General features: G+C 38.2%; 1 protein-coding gene across 2 annotated transcripts in view; it reads right to left on the reverse strand.

Moving 5' to 3' along the window:
* FAM168A (family with sequence similarity 168 member A) overlaps window positions 1-22,864 on the reverse strand; it is a 235,030-nt gene that overhangs the window by 175,002 nt on the left and 37,164 nt on the right. The window lies entirely within an intron of this gene.

The following is a 22,864-nucleotide window of genomic DNA, read 5'->3' on the forward strand; positions in this document are numbered from 1 at the left end:
ATTATCTCATTTGATCTTCATAAGAGAAGGTAAACTATTATTATCCCTATCCCAAGTCATGGCCAGAGAAAAGTCAACTGTCCTAAGAAACTCAGCTATTAAGCAGCAACACTGGAACTTCAACAAGTTTGTATAACCACAAATCCAATGCCCTGACCACATATGTACTCACTCTCCTGACCAAGAGAGTGTAAACAATGAGCCACCTGTCTATATGTCCCTTAAACAAATTACCTAGTTTGGGCAGCAAGTTCTTTGAGAAAAATGAACTGTCAATTTAACAGCATCAACATGAAATGTAACATAGTGGCACTAGAAGTTGGCCATCTTTTAATAACTCCTATGGCCAATGATAAAAAAAAAACATCAAATCATTCTAGTAGTTCAATACTACTAAAGTCTAAAGGAAGAAAACCAATCAATGTTTATTTAGCCTCTACTATGTTATAGGCTGGGCACTATCATATACATTATACTGGGCATTATCATATACATTAAATATACATTCCTAGTAAATGGGTATCATATCCCTCTTTTGCAGATGAGCAAACTGACGCTAATCCAAAGGCTAATGGTTAGCCAATAAGGGTTAAGAGACTTATCCAAGATCACCCAATAAGTGGCAGTGCCAAGACTTAAAAGCCCAGTCCCCAAAGTCCAAGTGTGAGGCTATTTCCAGCGATTATTACATACATTGGTACACTTTAAAACATTCTTACAACAGTGTATGTTTGGAAGGCCTTTAACTTTGGTAAGATAATTTAAATATTCCATGTACCCTACTTATATAATACAAGATTAGATGACAGGGAGGAGCATTTGGTTGTCTGTTCAGTATCTGACTCTTGGTTTGGGCTCAGGTCATGATCTCACAATTCATGAGATTGAGCCCCACATGGGGCTCTATGCTGACACCATGAAGCCTGCTTGGGATTTTCTCTCTCTTTCTCTGTCTCTCTCTCTGTCTCTCTCTCTCTCTCTGCCCCTTCCCCACTTGTGTGCATGTACACTCTCTCTCAAAATAAATAAACTTAAAAAAAAAAAAAGATTAGAGGATCTCCTGGGTGTCTCAGTCAGTTAAGCATCCAACTTTGGCTCAGGTCATGATATAATGGTTCATGGGTCCGACCCCCCACATCAGGTTCTATGCTGACAGCTCAGAGCCTGGGGCCTGCTTCGGATTCTGTGTCTCCCTCTCTCTCTGCCCCTCCCCCCCTCAAAAATAAAAATGTTTTTAAAAATATTAGGTGACAGGAAGGACAAATATACATATATATACATATATATACACACACACATATGATTGTATATACATCTGATGATAGGTACTAATTCATGTAATACTGAGTCAATCACTGTAATAGCTAAGTTTAATATAAACCTTAATGCCTCTTTAGAATGTCTTCTACTATAATTAAAAACCTAGCATGAGTTTTGAATCTGATAAATTGCCTGCCACTTATTAGCTGAGAAACCTTAATTTGGTTACTTTTTTGAATTTAAGTTTCTGCATATGTGAAACAGAAACAATACCCACCTCTCAGGATTCTAATTAAGATTTAGCAATAATGTATTTAAAACACCTAGGGGCAATGTCTACCATGCAGTAGCTATTATCATCCTTTAGCCCTCTGTGGACATATTTCCAGCAAAAACATGTAGATGAAAATTAAAAAACTCAAACATACGATTTTTCCAAAAATTATGGGATGTTTGGTAGCATGGAAAATAAACATTGAAATGATTTAAATTTTTTATTTCCATTTAGATATTTTAGTATTAAATACACAAAACCTTCAAAAACCAAATCCCAGATGACAATAAAAACCAAATTCAGCTATTTTTCCCTTGAATCCCTGAGCAGAATTTCTTTCCTGTTTAGAAGATCCTCTAGTTACCTAGTAACCACCTGCCAGCCCCAAACTAAAGAAAATTGGCTCTGCACTGGGCTAATTACCCAACCAGCCTGAACAATCCAAAACGAAGTCTGGAATAAAGAGAATTGTCAGCCAGAATGTTAGTGAAATTATCCACAACAGGAGACTTGAAAATCCAAATACCACCGGGCAGTTATTTCCATGAGAATAAAATCACAATTTATGAGCCCTGCAAATTATACCATTATTAAAACAAACATCCCATTGAGGCTACAGCTATCAGATAAATGGCTTTATTGTCCCCATTGTTTCACCCACTGCAGCAAAGAGGTGCAAACTGAATGAGCGGTTACCAGAAGCAGCAATTTCTAAGAAATTACAATGCAGACCTCCATCTTAAAGCTCCCTTTGTGTTGGGCTATAAACGCTCTGAAGGGGAAGAGGGGCACAGAGAATCAACTCTTCTCCACCACCCCTGAACTCAAAGACCATGACAACTTTACAAGCAGAACTCACCATATTTTCCTATTTGTTTTTACCCCGGTAGGTCATTCCTGGGAACGCCCAGGAGGAAGAATCTGAACTAAGCAAATGCACTTCATTCACTAAGAAATGTTTAGACAATTCTCCAACCCAAACAAACACAAACAGAAGAGACAAAAAAAAAAAAAAGGCCCCCACTTTCCCTGGCTCCCACAATACAAGTATCTCCAGCTACAATGATGAGAATTAATGAGAAACTACAAAAGTACGGCACTGGCTCCTCCCATTATTAGAAAAAAAATCCCTTTACAACAACTGCTAGCATCATAAACTTCAAACTTCATTTTCAGACTTAAATGAGAAGTTGGAGATGCTAACAGCTATCCTGGGCCAAACTGCAGCAGGGAATGAGGAAGGCAAAAGTAATCCTTTCAATAATAGCTCAGTTGAACTCCACAAATCTACCAATTTTGGAAACAGAAGAAACTAGCATTACAAGGTATGTGCTATATGCCAACCACTGCACACATGTTACTGACAATCCTCACAACAACCCTCTGAGGCAGACTAGATATCCCTTATTGACAGGTGAGAATTTTAAGCTAAGAGAAATCAAATAACTTGCCCAAGGTCACACAGCTACTAATGTAAGATTTGAATTTAAGGTTCTCTGACTTCAAATTGACTTTAAATTCTAAGCACTTTCAACCTTTGGTTTTTGTGTTATCTGTAAAACCTGATAAAATATACTTTTTGGAAAAAAGGACTGGAAGAAATCAAAGTGCTACCTGAGCCTTGTACAAAATTCTAACAATGCAAGGCAGTCATGGGACAATGTATGTGAACTAAGACTTCATCATACAATTCATTTTCAAAATTCTCATCTAATCTACTCAACAGATTTGTGTGGTATGATCCTTTCCAACTTCATATGTGACAGAACTTTATATATGAGGCTCAGAAAGATTTTATGATTTACCCAAAGCAGCATGGAAGCTAGAACTCAGAACTCGACTACAAGCTCATTGCTCATGCAGCTTTATCACAATGCCAGACTTAAACATAGGCATTAAGAATTCAAAAATCTTCTGTGGAGTTCTTTGCTTATTTATGAAAAACATCTGTTCATAATTAATAGCACGGGGAACAATGGGCACAGAGGAGGATAGGACAAAGTACCAAAAGCCCTTTAGGGCTACAAGCTACCTAAACCTAAATGTTCCTGTTAAAAGCTCATTCGGTGGGAAGGGACAACAAGATTCAAGGTGACAGAAACGCAGTTTGGAGCTCTCAACTCCTAAATGTACTCTGGACCACTAACTAAAAGCTGGGCTGGTAATACTGACTTCCAGTAACTGAAGGCGCTATGTGTCAGGCACCATGCTAGGGTCTTTCTATACATTATTCCTATCCTCCTTGTGGTCCTTTGGACAGGTGATAGAACTCCTTTTTTACAGGTCAGTAAACTAGGCTGAGAGAGGATATGACATCTCTAACGATGCCCAACTAGTACAGTGGCAGATTAGGGATCTGAATCCTGATTGGGTCTGACTTCAAGACCATGTTTAAACTATAGTTAACAGAAAGAAGATCAATGGTTGCTTGAATGGGGGGGTCAGGGAAAACAAGAGTAAAGGATTACACAGGAGTGCCAGGAAACTTCTGGGAGGTGATGGATGTATTCACTATCTGAATTACGATGATGGTTTCACATGTATATACATATCTCAAAAGTTAGCAAAATACATTAAGTTTTTGTCATTCACTGTCAATTTACCTCAGTAAAGCTGTTTAGGAGGGGGAAAATACACTGTTCTTTTTCCTAACCACTAACCACTGACCACTTTTTACTAACCAGAGTATCTACCCTTAAATTGTGTCTGATCTCAGGGAAGCCAGACCAAGGAATGCTTTCCCTAACCAATTATTTTGGAGTTTATGTAAACTATTAGTAAAACATCACTGAAAAAGTTTTAAGTAACAGATTTTTTCCAAACACTCTATAGCACTTCATAATACGTTTCCATATAAATGAAATATTAATTACAAAACATAGCCTGGTAAAAGGATAAAGAGTGAAGGCTTTAGCACTACCCAACCTGGACTAAATCCCATCTTTGGTTCTTACAAGTGAATCTAGTCAGGTTACTAAATCTCTACCCAGTTCTTCATTTACAAAAGTAATAATAACAATACTATCATTTATTGAAATTGTTAATTACATGCCAAACACATAAGCACTTCATCTAATTATCTTATTTAATCCTAACACCTATATATAAATACCACTATATTTACATCTCAAAGATGGATAAAAATAAGTTATAGAAAGATTCAGTAACTCTGAAGGTCACAAAGCCAGTAAGTGTCAGAGCTGGGATTTAAACCTTACAAAATTACAAACATGAATTGAATTGAATTACAACTTCTATAAACTGGAAGAAGGAAGTAAAATACTATTAGTATTAGTATGCTTTACATGATAGAAAGACCCCTCTATTCTTAAAAGGTTCTCTAAAAAAGTATTACATTAAAAGGAAATTTTTTTTAATGTTTGTTTATTTTTGAGAGAGGGAAAGCACACAGAGAAAGGGCAGAGAGGGAGAGAGAGATCCCAAGCAGGATCCATGCTGGCAGTGCAGAGCCCATTGTAGGGCTTAATTCCATGAATCATGAGATCACGACCTGAGGCGAAACCAAAGGTCAGACACCCAATCAACTGAGCCACCCAGGAACCCCAAAAAGAAATTTAAAAAATATTCTACAAATTAAACTTTTGACTGGTTAAGGCTAGTGGTGTTTACCCAATTTATCCATAATTCTCAGTCTGCAAAGTAACTCCTATTTTGCTCTGCTTTACTGATAAGGAAAATGCAATTCTGAAATTTAAATAAACTCCAAAAGTGACACAGACATAAATCTTCTAACAAGAAATGGAGCTCTTTCCACTTTGACTTATTGCCATCCATCCCACTCAGAACCACATTCAATATTTTTTCAGAGAACACAGCTTAAACATCTTAAGCAGCATCTTCCATAATATCACAAAACCCCAGTTTTGTGGACCAGAGTTAAAACTCTGCCCTAATTCATGATGCCAATAGTGTTAATACTTCAAAAAATGACACCTACACACTAATATATGCAGTCTTTTTATTTCTGGACTAGGTAAGAAAACTGATGCTCCAATCTGTCAAAATACTATTATCATTGGAAAAAAAAAAACAAAAGCCAGGATATAATATTTGTGTAGAACATTTATGAAGTTCTTTCACATGTATTAAATCCTTACAACTTTCAAAAATAGATAGAGATGTGATTATTCTCATTTTACAGGAGAAAAACCTGAAATTCAGAGTGCTTAAACAACTTTCCCCAAGTCAGACACCTAGTAAGTGGCTGAGCTGCAGTTCAAATCTAGGTCTTTTGACTCTCCATCCAGAATCTTCTACACACACCAGACCCACTCTTTTTTCAGAAATAAGCTGAGGTGTTTACTCCTCCAAGAACTTTTCCCTGAAAACAGTATGAACACCTCCCCTCTGCTTGTTATTTTACAGCATCTATAAGACACTGAATGTAACGTATTTGTTTATACTTTCTTCCTTGCACCCAGGAGCTCTTTGGAGACAGAGACCACATCCTACTCATCTCAGTGTATCAATCATCAGAACCAACCTAGCACAGAGTGTGACATTCATGTTAACCAAATGAATACATGCATAAATGACTATTTTCATGTGCTACTAAGACTCTAGCAAAACCTTTTTTAGAAGCCATAATTTAAATTACCTGTCAGGGACCACGAAGGGCTTAAGAGGGTAGACCAAAAAAACCCACATTTCCTAAAGTCTCAGTCATCCAACCACCATAACTAATAAGTCAAATACTATGTTTAGGGTCAGAAAAGCAAATGCACAAGCTGAGTACTGATTAAATTTAGTTTTGCAGCATTCATTTTATGCTATCTAAAAGTTAAAATTGACCAAAAGTTAACAAAGAAGGGGGCACCTAGGTGGCTCAGTCAGTTAAGCATCATCTCTTGATCTGGGGCCAGGTCATGATCTCATGACTTCCTCCTCCCCAACTTAAGAGTGCTCACTTGCACTCTCTCTCTCTCTCTCTCTCTCTCTTTCAAAATAAACAGACTTTTAAAAAAGTTAATGAAGGGGCGCCTGGGTGACTCAGTCGGTTAAGCGTCCGGCTTCTGCTCAGGTCAGATCTCACAGTTCGTGGGTTCAAGCCCCGCGTCGGGCTCTGTGCTGACTGCTAGCTCAGAGACTGGAGCCTGTTTCAGATTCTGTATCTCCCTCTCTCTCTGACCCTCCCCTGCTCGCACTGTCTCTCTCTGTCTCTCAAAAATAAATAAAAAGCATTAAAAAAAAGTTTTAAAAAAAGTTAATGAAGAAGAAACTTGGAAGTGGAGAATAGAACAGTTAGAAAAGTAATCAAAAGGTCTGAACTTCTTCATTTACCAATATAACCTTCATTCATTCCAAGTGAGATTCTATGATCTGTCACAAATCAAGTTCTGAGTATCTACAAGTCTACTGCATACACAGCTCTACTAACCCAACTATGAGCAAAAAATAGAGGAAAGCTACAGGAGAGTGGACTGAAGTGCAGCAGAGGTAACATGGGGGGGGGGGAGGTACAACAGAAAAGCCATTCCACAAAAAGTCAGCCTGGAACAATATGGAGTAACTGTGGCTACTTGGGAAATTACAGCTGCTACAGAGTAGCCTAAAACTAGGGATTCACTCAAGGAGACCTTATTGATACCCTTGTCTTAAGGACCAAAAATGAGCCCTTGAGAAAAAGGGTGATCAGATACAATTCCTGCTCCCTGCAAGTGGAGGAAATCAATAAACAATAAATAAACAGAAATTACAATCAGGGCAACCCAAAGATGGGACACTCAATCCCAAACTGTGAAAAGAAAAGGAAAGTTTTCCAGAAAAGGTTAACTCCTAAACTGAGTCTCAAAGGCCAAGCAGGAGTTAGGTCAATTAAGATCTTCAAGACATCCAGGCCTAAAGAGAAGGATGTGCAAAGACACTGAAACTAGAGGCATGGCACATCTGGAGAACTGCAAACACAATACAATGTACACTTCATTAGTACTGGCAATAAAATGTTTAAGGCGGGAGGAGAGGCAAACAATGAATGACAGTCAAGAGGGAGTTAGGGAGAGATTACTACACAAACTAACTTCTACACCATACTAGAGATCCTAGACCTCATCTCAAAGGTTATTCAAATCCTCAAGAGTTTCGTGCTAACTGCCATCTAGAAGACGGCGTACCTACGATGACACCTGGTTGAAGGGGAGGCAGGCTTTCATGTATGTTCATTTAGAACAGTCAGGGTTTTCCTCTCCATTAACTCCACAGCTTGATCAAAACGTACTAAGCCATAAATCTCAAAAATACGGATAATATTACCAGCAACATAAATAAATGTAGAAAATTTTTAAAAGATACACTCCTCCTTTGGTTCTGAGTAAAACAGAAAAATAACAGATCTACCAGTGATGACTACAGTTATAGTTTCTAACTGTAATTAGAAAAATTTAGAAAGTGGTGTTTGTCACATTCACTGACATTTTTTATTTAGTAAAAAGTATCAACCTCAGTGAATTCTCCAAAACAATCCAACCTGTTTCATCTAGACTACAAAGTTTAGAAAATTGATGGAGAGTCAAAGATCGTACCATACCTCCATTGGTTCATCTAGAAATTGAGGCAAACACCAAAAATTAGAACTTCATTGTCAGAAAGATCAAGTATACTACAATCATAAAATAAATCCCAATAAATTCAGTGCTTTACTTCTCTAATGAAAATGCTTTAAAAACCAAAACAGTGTTCTAAAAAGTTATATTAAATCCCATACTTCAGGGGCGCCTGGGTGGTTCAGTCAGTTGAGCGTCTGACTTTGGCTCAGGTCATGATCTCGTGGTTTGCGAGTTCGAGCCCCACATCGAGTTCTGTGCTAACAGCTCAGAGCCTGGAGCCTGCTTTGAATTCTGTGTGTGTGTGTGTCTCTCTCTCTGCCCCTCCCCTGCTCATACTCCATCTGTCTCTCTCTCTCTCAAAAATAAATGTTAAAAATTTTTTTAATTAAAAAAAAAAAAGAAATCCCATACCTCATTCTAGAAAGATGGTATGAATAATGGCTAGCATTTCTTAATATATGCTAAACACTGTGTTAAGTTCTTTACACAAATTATTTCATTCAATCCTCACAACTACCCAGGAATTATGTACTATTATTACTGTCCTTCCCCTTTTAAAGATTAAAAAAAAAATGAGGCACAGGAAAGTGAAGTAATTTGTCCAAGTTCTCATAGCTAATAAGGGGGAAAACAAGGGCAAGACAGATGCATTGCCTATTTCTGAAGAGATCATTAACAGTGTAAGGAAAACTCATCCCACTAGATCTCTTCAATTCCTAAATATCCAAATTACTTAAACGATTTTATAGTTTATCACTAAGAAGGCTGACTGTTTCCCCCACAGCGAATGGTGACAAAAATCTAGTGTGCAAACTCTGTAGCACCTACACAGTAGCCCAGAGGGGTTATGTCCTACTCTGTAAAAACTGGTTCACTCATTTATCACAGACTCATTTATTAAACAAAAATATACTAAGCTCCACTAGGTTTCAGGTATCACGGATATACAAATAATCACTGAGATATTGTTCAGTGAAGACAGCACAGCACGTAGGAAAGAGCTCTCGTAGGCCATGGAGACAGAAAAGTCTGGGGATAAATTCCCCCCTAGTTACTTACTGGCTAGTGGATCTGAGCAGACTCTACATCTCTCAGCCTAAGTTTTCTCTTGTATAAAATAACTGTGACCATCCTACAGGATAACTGTGAGTTTAAAGAAGATTAAAACACATAGAGGACTAGCACAACATAGACATACAATGAATGTTCATTCTCCTCCCCCCAGAACTGAGGCTCCAGGCAGTTCAAGTGCGCTGGCAGAAAGGTAAAATGATGCTCAGTACTACTTGTCTAACCCACCTTCTCCATTCTCTCCTGCCCAATCACACTGAAAAACCAAAGTCATTATGCGGCAAGACTACTTGGCAGTGGCTTCAACTGTATCTTTTTCTTTTTCTACTGTAAATGTTAAGGGAAGGAAGACTAAATACCTAAAGAACCACTTTTATACAGTTATGCACAGTTATTTAAAGGCTATTTCATACCTTTCCTTCACCACAAGGTGGTAAAGAATAAGCACCAAGCCCAGTGATTTTCTAACGTCCTGACAAACCTGTGACACTGCTCAACTCTGAAGTATTTTGGTAAACACCAACTGCATTCATGCTGGTGTTTTGTTTTGTTTTTTAAGTTTTACATTACTTAAGTAATCTCTATATCCCACCTGGGGCTTGAACTCAGGACCCTGAGATCAAGAATCATATGTTCTTCTGATGAGCCAGCAAGTTCCCCTAGCGTTGGCTTTCAAAACAGTACTGTTGTTAAAAGTTTAACAAAACCACCTATTATCCTGATGAGAACTAAGTAAAGCCTGGAAACACAATCATCATCCTAATAAAAATATACTATCCTCTATTGAGTGAAACTGTAATAGTATCTTTACATCTTCATAAACATGCCCAAAAAAAGAACTAAGTTCAGTTTCACTAAAGAATGTTCTTGATGAAGCCACAAAAATAATTAACTTTATTAATCACAATCATTAACTGCACATCTTTTTAATATTCTGTGATGAAATTGGAAGTATACATAAAGTACTTCTCCTGCATACCAAAGTATAAGAATTGTCTCAAAGAAAAACATTAAAGCATTCATGCAATTAAGTTTCAAGCTGAACTAGCAGTTTTTTTCATGAAACACCGTTTTTATTTGAAAGAACAACTGGCAGATGAACTATGATTATTCAAACTTGGATGTTCAGCATTTTTTTCAAAAATGAATGATATGAGACTCACTTCATGAAAAACAACTGTCACTATTTGTTGCCAATGCTAAAATTTGAGCTTGCATGCAAAAATTAGAAAAGACTTTCTGATAAGATTGGTGGTAATATTATTGGCTCAGTCAATAGAGCATGTGACTCTTGATCTTGGGGTCATGAATTTGAGCCCCACATTAGGTGTAGAAATTACTTTAAAAAAAATTTAAAGAAAAAGAAACTAGCAGGTGTCAAATTTTGGTGTTGATATTTCAAACAAGAATATCCGCAATTACCTAAAAAGGCAATTAAAACATTCTTTCCTTTTCTAGCCACATATCTATGTGGGACTGGATCTTCTTTATTTTTTTCAAATTTATTTATTTTGAGAGAGAGAACACATGTGTGCACACATATGCAGAAGCAGGGGAAGGTCAGAGAGAAGGAGAAAAAGAATCCAAGCAGGTTTCACGCCATCAGCCCAGAGCCAAATATGGGGCTCAAACTCACAAACTGAGAGATCATAACCTGAGCCAAGATGAAGTCCAACGCGTAACCAATTGAGCCACCAAGGCACTCCAAATCAGGTTTTTAATACAAGCTTCTCTTACCAAATATGTAAACAAATGCAAGCTACTTAATCTCTACAAACCTCAATTGCTTTAGTTTCCTCTTCTGTAAAATAGGCACAACATCCTACACAGGGTAAATGTGATAATTAAATTATACAAGGGAGAAAAAATACCCAGCATATTACCTGTGACAGATATGCAAGTCCTGTGGTCCTTTATCTTTCCATCCTCATCCCTTCTAGTTCTCAGGCCTGAGACAAATTACCCTCTTGTCTTCATTCTTCATTCGTAAAACAATGCAACATGACACACCTACACTCTATAGGTCAAATAAAATAGTATAATTCTGTTTACAGAAGTATAGTGTAACTATACTTACAGATAGAGATTTCTGCTATAAATTCAAAATAAAACAAGGATGACATATTAGAAAACTAGGATATGTTTAAAAAATTCTAAAAGGCTAGAAAATATGAGCATCAGCAGAAACTGTCAAGCTTGAAGGACATGATCACAAGGCAAATCAAAATCATAATCTTCAGTCAGCCAGGGATTGAAGTTGACTGCAAAAAATGTATCAGCCACAGTTCCTTCAAAATGTGCATATCTAAGAAAAAGCACAATCTATACCATCATAAAAATAGGCATATTCTGAAAGGACCCAGATATCTGCTTAAATAGATGGAGATGGGGGAGTTGTATCGGAGCTTTATATACCAAAGCGTTCTTACAGCATCTTCATACAGAAATCAACAGTCCATTTATTAAAACATTAAACTCTTAGATAAACAGAGTAACAGTTTGACAAAAAAGATTCTGCATAATTGTTCTCCACACTAAAGATATGCATAATTGCCCACAGCACTAAATTTTATAATAAATAAAACAAGAAATATGAACTTGCTTTTAAATTCTTTTATCTTCGGTATTCTCCAACTTAAAGTTTGATTTCTGATAGCCTAGGAGTTAAGAATCAAACAGAAGATGGGGCACCTGGGTGGCTCGGTTGGTTGAGAGTCTGACTTTGGCTCTGGTCATGATCTCATGGTTGGTGAGTTCGAGCCTCACTCAGGCTCAATGCTGTAAGCACAGAGCCTGCTTCGAATCCTCTGTCCCCCTCTCTCTGCCCCTACCCTACTTGCACTCTCCCAAAAATAAACATTAAAAAAAAAAGAATGAAACATAGAAGAGAAAAGAGGAGGAGCTTCAGGAAGATGGGGAGGGAAAGGAGGAACAAGAGGAAAAGGAAAAGAAGAAATTATGGACTGCATGCAACTCACAAAGCCTAAAATACTTTTTACTGAAAGCATGTGCCAACTCCTGAATATCCCTCTTGCCACTTCTACTTCTGAATCTTATGCTATACACCAACATCATCACCAAAGCCTTTATCAATCCAGTTAAATTCTAAATTCCAGTCTAAACAAATTTTAAAAACCACATATCATCATACTCATCAGAGTATCATACTACTGGATTTCCATCTATCCTTACTAGGTTCAGTTCAAAAACTAATCACTACTTGTAATGTACCCTCCAAAACCTAAAACTATAAAGATGACTAGGATACTGTCTCTGCCACCAAAAAAAAAAAACTTATAGGACCAAACAAAAACAGTTCTAATTTACCAAAAACAGAGTGTTATAACAGAAGCATGTACTGGATGACCCTGGGAACAAATTGGAGGCACGGCAATCTTAAAGGTTCTCAAAGGTTTCTTAGGGGAGATGCACCCAACCCAGAGAGATGAATACAAGGAAAAACAGCATGAACAAAGGTGTGAAATTGCAAGATATCTGTAAGAACTACATGCTACTCAGTAGTTCCAGTCATAGGAAAGTACAGGCAGGCAAAGTACATAGGGCAGGGTCACACAAGGCCTAACAGTCATGGTAAGGAGCTTACACTTTAGAGCCAGTAAAGGGATTTAAGCAAGAGAACGATGTGGACATATACACCTACTGGACAGATGCCATAGCTGCTGAGTAAAAGACAGGTTTACTGGATGGGTGATATAGAAACCAGCTGTCCAGGTGAGATCAGGGTGTAAACTAAGGTGGTAATAATAGGAAAGGGGAGATGAATTCCAGAAATACTTAAAGATTTAATTTGGGCTATGAAGGATAAGGGGGAAGAAATGAATAAAGGCACAAGAATATGCAATTGGAAAAAGATGGTCTCTTCAACAAATGGTATTGGGAAAACTAGACAGCTACATGCTAAAGAATAAAATTTGACCACTTTCTTACACCATACACAAAAACGTAAACTTAAAATGGATTAAGACCTGAAACCATAAAAATCCTAGAAGAGAGGACAGTTTGTACTTTCTCTGACATCAGCAATAGCAACATTTTTCTCGGGGATGTCCCCCTCCATACCAGACATTTGAAAAGCCAGCCTAGGTATCCTTAAAATAAGGAAGGAATTAAACCCTCTAAAAATGGTTTCAAGCCAATGTCATACCACTGTGTCTTTCTCTATAAAGAGGCATTAGTAAAAAATTACATAACTTTGTCAAACTTAAATTATAGGTTTAAATCCTTTGTGTCTCCGTGGCATATCCCTTTCAACTAGGTTTTCAGGATGCTACATCCCCCATTATAGAACTTCTATAACTTTCACGATCACACATCAATAATTGTATTCCTAATTAGCTCCCTGGTTCTCTACATCATTTCACTAATACTAACAACCAAACTTACACATACAAGCACAACAGATGCCCAAGAAGTGGAAACTGTCTGAACAATCCTATCAGCTATTAATTTAATTCTTATGGCCCTACATTCTCTACGAATCCTCATATGACCGACGAAATCAACAACCCTTTTCTAACCATGAAAACTATAGGCCATCAATGATACTGAAGCTATGAGTATACAGAATACAAAGACCTAAATTTTGACTCCTACATAACCCTCACTCAAGAACTAAAACCTGGAGAATTACAACTGCTAGAAGTTGACAATCGAGCAGTACTACCAATAGAAATAACCACCCGTATACTAATCTCATCAGAAGATGTCCTGCACTCATGGGCCGTCCCATCCCTAAGTCTAAAAACTGATGGCATCCCAGGCCGACTAAATCAAACCCTAATGGGCACACGACCTGGACTATATTATGGCCAAATGCTCAGAGATATGTGGCTCAAACTACAGCTTTATACCCACTGTACTTGGTTCCACTAACATACTTTGAAAAATGATCAAGATCTATACTCTAAAATCATTAGGAAGCTAAATAAGCATTAACCTTTTAAGTTAATGCTTGTCTTCTAAAGCAAGGGAAATAAAAGCAAAAATAAACTATTAGCACTACATCAAATTAAAAGCTTCTGCACAGCAAAGGAAACAACAAAACTAAAAGACAACCTACTGAATGGGAAATGATATTTGCAAATGACCTTGTCAATAAAGGGTTAGTATAAAAAATGTATAAAGAACTTACACAACGCAAGACCAAAACAACCCCCCCAAATAATCCAATTAAAAAACACAACATTCTGCAAAGACACACAGATGGCCAACAGACACATGAAAAGATGCTCAGTATCACTGATCATCAGGGAAATGCAAATCAAAACCACAATGAGATATCACCTCACACCAATTAGAATGGCTAAAATAAAAAACACAACAAAGGATGTGGAGGAAAAAAGGCGGGAATGCACTTCTGTGGAGAAGAGTATGGAGGTTCTTCATAACTTTAAAAACAATTACCATATGATCCAGTAATTCCACTAATGAGTATTTATCAAAGAATACAAAAACACAAACTCAAAAGGATACTTGCACCACTATGTTTATTGCAGCATTATGTAAAATCGCCAAATTATAGAAGTAGAGTGTCCATTGACAGATGAATGGATAAGGAAGATGTGATATATATACACACACAAGAGAATATTACTCAGCCATAAAAAAGAATGAAATCTTGCCATATGCAGCATGGGTAGATCTAGAGGGCATAATGCTAAGTGAAATAAATCAGAGAAAGACAAATACCATATGATTTCACTCATATGTAGAATTCAAGAAACAAAACAAAGAAAAAAAGAGACAAACCAAAAACCAGACTTTTAGCTACAGAAAACAAACCAATAATTACCAGGGGGGAGCACAGAGGGAAGATGGGTAAAATTGGTGAAGCAGATTAAGAGTACACTTATCACTGGGCACTTGGGTGGCTCATTCAGTTGAGCATACAACTTTGGCTCAGAAAATGATCTCATGTTTCATGAGTTCAGACCCCACATCACACTCTATGCTGACGGCTCAGAGCCCGGAGCCTGCTTCAGATTCTGTGTCTCCCTCTCTCTCTGCCCCTCCCCTGCTCACTTTGTCTCTGTCTCTCTCAAAAATAAACATTAAAAATTTTTTTAAAAGAGTCCTCAGTGATGAGCACTGAGTAACATACCAAATAGCTGAATCACTGTCTTGTACACCTGAAACTAATGTAACACTGTATGTTAGCTATACTGGAATTAAAATTAAAAAGAAAGAAAGAAGAAAGAAAGAGAGATAGAGAGAAAGAGAAAGAGAGAGAGAGAGAGAGAGAGAGAGGCACCTTGGTAGCTCAGCCAGTTAAGTGTCTGACTCTTGGTTTCAGCTCAGGTCATGATCTTGCAGCTTTGTGGGTTTAAGCGCACATTGGGTTCTGCACTGGCAGCAGGGAGCCTGCTTGGGATTCTCTCTCCTCTCTCTCTCTGCCCCTCCCCTACTCGCACTGTCTCTGTCTCAAAATAAATAAATAAACTTTTATAAATAAATAAAATTTTAAAAAAGGGAAAGAGAAAAGATTTATGAATGGCACAGATTCATTACCCAGTGTGACTGGATATATGGTAGTGCATTTATTAAAAAACTACAGGAAGAGATGATTTTAACTTTTTGTGTGGGAGGGGGTACAGAATGGAAGAGGTTAGAAGTAGATGGGGAAAAGGAGTTCTGTTTTGGATCTACTGAAGAAAATCTAAATGATATATGTAGATGGGCAGCAGCTAGTGAGATTTACAAGTCTGGAACTCATGAGACAGCTCCGCGCTGGAGATATTTCAGCATATAGGTAGCAGTTTAAACCAACAGAGTGGGCAAAACTCCTTAAGGAAAGAATCTTAGAAAGTCCAGTAAGCCAAGGAGCCATTCCTAAGGAATACCAACATTTACTGAGAAAGCAAAAACAATAAAGATTTCATCTTATTATCAGCTAGTTTCCATCGCTTCAAAAATCTTTTCCAGCTCAACAACTGAGAAGAGCAAAAAACCACTAATCGTGTTGATTAATAAGTAAAAATTAAGAAATTCAGTAGGAGAGGACATGTCAGGTAAGAGGCATAGCATATCAAAAGAACATGAGCAAGACAGTACAGTATGTTTGGGGATTTGCTTATTTGGTCTTACAGTAGCTATACATGCTAGAAAGGCCTTAAAAAGAGGTACAGACAAAGGCCTCCAAGAACACTGGGAGGGAACAATCAAGGAAGACTGTGTTATTGACATTGTGAACCATTTTTAAGCTCTCCTTCCACAACACATCCACATCTCCTTCAGGTCTCAGCTCAAGCATTAACTCCTCCAAGCAGCCGTCCCTTGCCAGTTCCCCTAGGCAGGTCAAGTCACACCAACCTCCATCCTCCCCATGCCCCTTGTTCATGCTCCCACTGTAGCATTTCTCCTACCATGCTATGGCCATGTGTGGCATGTCTGTCTCCCAAATGTATCAACTATAAACTCCTTAAGGGCAGAAAATTTTCACTTTTTTAAAAATTCTTTTTCAGGAGAGAAGCAGTGAGAGAGAGGGAGACACAGAATCTGAAGCAGGCTCCAGGCTCTGAGCTGTCAGCACAGAGCCCGACTCAGGGCTTGAACCCACAAACCGTGAGATCATGACCTGAGCCGAAGTCAGATGCTTAACCGACTGAGCCCCCCAGGCACCCCAGAAATTTTAACTTTTGTATCCTATACTTACAGCCCTCACTCACTGCCATCTAATAATCACTCAATATGTATTTGGGTTTGTTTTTCAAAGTTTATTTATTTTGAGAGAGAGAGAAAGAGAAAGAGAATGAATCCCAAGCAGGCTACACATTTGTCAGCCAGGGGCCAGACGTCAGGCTCCATCCCATGAACGAGATCATGACCTAAGCCGAAACCAAGAGTCAGACACTGCGACACACAAGTACCCCTGTATTTGTTGAACAAATGTCTTAAACATATCTGAAACAGACAAGACCACTAGCTCTTTGGCCTTGGAATGTGTTGCAATTGTGAATTTATGTTCTTTGTTTTGCTTTACTTATCATAATATTACATAAATTTCTATTCCAAATGCAAAATGAGTGTGAGGAGATACAGTCTAGGAAAATACTAAATAACAAAAGAACAGCATAGAGGAAAAATTTGCTCTAAACAATTCATAAGTAAAATAAAAATAATAGTAGTCATGGCTGCCATATTAGGCACCAATTATATATGTGCCTGTCAGTATTCCAGGTTGTCCTTTTTATCTCATTTAACCCACACAACAAATCAACAATGGCGTATTATCTCCCTTTTAGATATGCGCACATAATTTATCTCACTTCTACTCTGTTTTGGTTCTAAATTACAGGTGGAAAACAGTTTTGTCAGAATAATAAAGAGCCAACATTGTATACTTCATTCTTCACTTCAATATAGCCTCAATTGTTTCATTTTGAGCTAACCAGCACAGTTACTGTGGGAACAAGTCTCATAAATTCACTAGGAGGAAGCCCTCTAACACACTCTCTGTCCGACTATATCCAACAATCCTCAAGTTTCAAGGTAGAAATTGTTTACTATCCATATACTTCTTCCTCCAAGAGGAACCCTTCAGAAAAGCAATAAACAAATATGACAAAGCTTTTTACCTCTGCATGGGGATTTCAATTTTGTAAACCAGAATGGCAAAAACCCTAACATTTATATAATCCTTTCCAGTTTAAAAAGTATTTTCACATTTATTATCTCATTTGAGACCCATTTTACAGATAAGTAAACTGAAGCTCCAAAAGATTATTAATGAATTTGGATTTCACATCTCTTAGACAAAAAAATCCTTGGTGTCTAGGTTGCTAAATTCTGATATGTATAACTGAGGACTTCCTATCCGTGGTACTTTCTGTACATCAGGTGACAGACCCTCCTGTACAACCAGGAAAGGATCAACGTATTAGGCAGACTTTCTGCAAAATAAAGATGTACAAAAATTCTGACTAGAAGAATGAAGGGACCTATCAAAACATGAAATGAAGTTCTAAGTTGGTATCTAATAAATAAAGAACTGCCAATGAGGAAAAAGCTTTAAGAAAGTACTGTTTCAAAGCTCACAAAGGCTGCTCGTACCCCCTCCATTCCTATTTCCAAGTATGATTGATCCACATCTGGATAATCTCATCAGCCATAAATACACACTGGCTTCTTGCTATCTAGACTACCGTGTGTGTGTGTGTGTGTGTGTGTGTGTGTGCACATGTGTATCTACTGAGGTATATATATACTTATATATATGTATAAATAAAAAGTGTAGCTAAATAATGGGATTATAGACAATAACTTTGCTTCCTTTTACTTTTCATAATTTCCAATTTCTACCCCATGCATGTTATTTTAATGGCAGGGGAAAAAATAAGAATTATAAGGATAAAGCCAGAGAAGAATACTTACACTATGATTCTATTTATATAAAATTGCCACAGTAAAAAAGTAGTTTAGGATATGCACTTGTTTGGTGAAACTATAAAGACAAGAAAGGGAAGGATTCACACAAAATTCAGGAAAGCAGTTACTTATGAGGAATGGAGAAAGAGAGAGATTCAATCAGGCAGGGAATAACAAAAGGCGTTAGAGGTACTAGAAATTTCCTTTTTAAGCTGAGTAGGAAAAAGATAGGTCTTCAATTTGTTATACTTTAAAATAAACATGTATATTACATGCACCTTTATACATACAATTTATTCTGCAATTTAAAAAGAAGATACAAACAGTGTTGGGAAATCAAAACTTGGGGGCTGTAACCCAGACTTTTCCACTTACTGTGACCTTAAACAAGTCATTTAAACCCTCCGAGCAGTTTTTCTTCTTATTTTATAGATGAGGGAGCTACACCTAACAAATGTTTAGCACTTTACTGATTAAAGTTCCTAGACTACAGTACAAACATGTAAAAAGTCGGATAAACTGTGAGATAATACAAAGTAATCCCTCTTTAATAAATTATAGAACATCATAAGGCCAAGAACTCAATGGTAGGTGACACAAGGCTAATTTACATTCTAGTGTCTTCTTGTCTCATAATAACGGCAACAATTAATTTTTTTAATACTACTATGTAATTGACCCACTGTTAAATATTTTCCACGGACTATTTTGTTTAATCCTCAACACAACAAGATGAAATTAAAATGAGTTCTCTTATGCCCACTTTACAGATAAGACCATTGTGCCCAAGGTCACACAGCTAGCAGTATATGGTGGACTCACTTCAGAAGCCACATCTTTAACCACACCAAGTTATGCCTCACTTTTCTCACTATATTTAAGATCACTTATTTTGAGAGAAAGAACACAAGCAGGAGGGGTAGAGGGGGAGAGAGAGAATTCCAAGCAAACTCCGTGCTGTCAACGCAGTGCCCAGTGCGGGGCTCAACCCCATAAACCAGGAGGTCATGAAGTGAGCCGAAACGAAGCATTGGGTACTCATCCAACTGAAACAGCCAGGCTCCCTTCTCACCATATTTAAATCATCTATCTTTCCCAACCATTACAACTCCTTCACAACTGTTTTCTGTTCATTATTATTTCCCCTGGCACTCAGCAGGTAATAAGTAAATAAGTAGTGAATAGTTCATATATGTACAGTGTTTTCAAAGCATAAAGTTATTTCAGGACATGAACTGATTTGTTTCCCCTGACAGTATTGCCAAATATAAAAGTTTTTGTTTGTTTTTACTATTTTAACCATATTTAAGTGTGCAATTCAGGAGAAGTACATTCACAATGTTGTGCAACCATTACCACTAAGTATGGAGGTTTTTAATGACTTTGCTGAAATCAATCACTCAGCTATCAACGGGTGGAATGGGGATTTGAACCCAGGACTCTCCACTCATAAATTCACAGATTATTCATTCTACCAAGAGGCCTATCAGGACCTCCATCTGCTCTTTCCTTCTGACCAGAATATCAGAAGAATCAAACACTTTATATACATTTCTACTGCACAGGTGCCTACAGCTGTGAGTGGGGAAAAATCCACCAAGACATTTCTCTCAGGTGATTTCTTTCCATTTTGAGCTTTCAAAACCTAGAGTTTTAACATAAATATCTCCCCTCTAGCTCAAGCCTGCAGATCCCCAAAAGCAATGTCTGGACCCCAGAGTAAAGTTATAAGGAGAAATGCTTGCATTAGTTAGATTACACTCTCACTGAATTACAGGTAACTGCTCAAACCTGGTTTTTATTGTAATAAAGCTTCCTTATAACAAAAGGCTTTCAATCCCAAGGTTAAGTCAAATCTTCCATCATTCTCACCATTTTGGAACTACCAAAAAAAAAAAAGGATTCTAAGTATTGGGCATTTTTACGTGCTCATCTGTGAAAGCCAAAGAAAATGATGTGTTTATAAGCTGAACTCTAAAGCTTGGGGAAAAAAAAGAATCATTTTGATCCTGTTGATGCCAGTTTTATCCTCTTTACATCCCTCCTCATGTTTTCTCAGTCTGAGCTCTAATCAACAGCTACTTCATGTTTAACATAACATAGTTAATGCAATTAAGTGCAGAAAATTGTTTCCCTAACGCTGTTTCCCCCAGTCACACCCCTCTCTATGTTCCAGCACCACCATTCTGCTATAAGAATGAGCATAACATGAGGCTTTAAATAAAATTGCTGATGAATAGATGGAGACATTGTTTCTGCAGTTAATGCAATGTGTCTACATCAACACCAACCCCTAAAAAAAGATAAATACGATTCTATATGCTTTATCCACATTAGACAGAATTCTGACCATCTGAATTCCTTTAGAAGAAAATTCAATCTATAGAAATATAGTCCAATTATTTTAAGTCTTATCAAGTAATGTCAAAAGAGAATCAGATGAAAAACTCCATCAATACCAAACCATTTCACCAATGAATATTTATGTCATTTCCATATTTCCTGTCTTCTCTCTGTTTACATAAAGCAGTGGTGCCAAGATTCATCTCAGGATTATTAGCCTGCAATACAATGATGGGCCTAATTGCCTTGTAAACCAGGACACCAATAAATGGAGTCTTCAGACAATCAATTTTAAGAGGGGAAAAAAAAGGCCTAAGCTCTTTCTACATACATGCACTTTGCCTAAGAAATAAATTCACCTCATATTTTTCAGTCTCATTTATGGGTTCTCCAGCAAGAAATATTCCCTTAAATAACTCAAACTCATCAAATCTATTTAATTCCAAATTCCAGGACTAATTTTTAAATGCACCAAGGGAAGGGTAGGAAGGAACAAGCAGAGACATCATATAGAAAGATACCTATCACATTCCAAATTTATCTTCTCCACCTTTAGTTTGGGAGTAGGTTTTTTTCCCTCAAACTTTCTTTTTATGGTAAATGAATAGAAAACACCCTCCCCCCCCCACACTTAATTCTACTTTAACTGAAGCCCCTCTTAACTTTATCCTTCAGGTTCATTTACTTCCAAATATGCTAGTAATATAAATGAAACAAAAAGATCGAATTAACAGCTTAAAACATCCTCTAGGAAAGGAAGTCTTTAATGTACATTCTCTGTCCCCTGCAAAGTCCCCTCTGATTACTGTCCCTCCAACCAACACATACTCCAAAGCTGTCCATTTAAGTACAACCCCTTACCCTCTCGTGTCTCTCTGAGGACATGAGAATCCTTCCTCACTAGAATCACCCAACCCACTTCTTCCCAGCCCTGCTCACCTCCCGACTCCATCCTCCCTGCCCCATCCATTCCTACAACTCCAGGTTTCCCACTTAAACAGTCTCTTTGCCATCTCACCATCAGCAAGCATGTCTCCAGTCCTACCAGTTCATCTCAGACACTCCTTTTCCAAAACTCCCTCCAGCCACCTTGGCCAAGGTACATTTTCTTCAAGATACCATGCCCCAAACCTTGAGTACCACCTGCCACTATTCTTTCGCTGTATCTAGCCCACCAGCATCTTCTCAGCCCTCTGACTCAACCCCTCACCCAGGGAGCCACCGTGCCTTTTCCAGTAGTTCTAAAATCACCCCTAATCCGATCCCCTGTGCCCCCCTCCAATTCAATCTCTGCCTGCTCATTTTGGGCCTAACTTCTAATCTACCCCCCTCCTGCCAGCTCACCATCATACTCCTCTCACTGAAAGTCCCACCCCCACCAACCTCCTATTCCAATCTCCATAAGCACTCTCCAGAAAAGAAAAAAAAAAAAATTCTACCTCCTCTGCTCTCCTAACCCACGCTATTCCATAAGTCTCTCGAAATTCCACCACCCCCAGAGGGCAAACTCCCACTTCAAGATCAGGTCTCAACCCATGCCAAGCCCCTTACTCGCAGCCCCTACCACCTCCTTCAGTCTGCCTTAGGTCCATCCTAATTTCCACCCTTCTGAATTAACACCCCTCCCCCAGGGTCCTATCCAACCCTGCAATCCCACTGTCTATTGAAATCATCTCCCCACCTTGCACCCAGGCTGGATTTCAAGCTGTCAACTGCTCCAAGCCAACCCCAAACCCATCACCCTCATTCAGTCCCCTCCCCCATTAAAAGCCATCCCATTCCAGCTTCATCATCCATATCGCCCAAAAGCATCCCAAATTCCACCCCGACCTCCCAAGCTCACGCTCCTGTCCCACATCGGGTCAATCGATATTAAAAGTCCCCTTCTCTTGTCGCCCCCCCAACCTGCTTGGGTCCCACCCTCACCCCACCCCCAGCCCGCGCCTGGACAAATCTCTCCTGCCAACCC

This window comes from Suricata suricatta, chromosome 11 (genome assembly GCF_006229205.1).
Source record: "Suricata suricatta isolate VVHF042 chromosome 11, meerkat_22Aug2017_6uvM2_HiC, whole genome shotgun sequence".
In the NCBI taxonomy this organism is placed as follows: Eukaryota; Metazoa; Chordata; class Mammalia; order Carnivora; family Herpestidae; genus Suricata; species Suricata suricatta.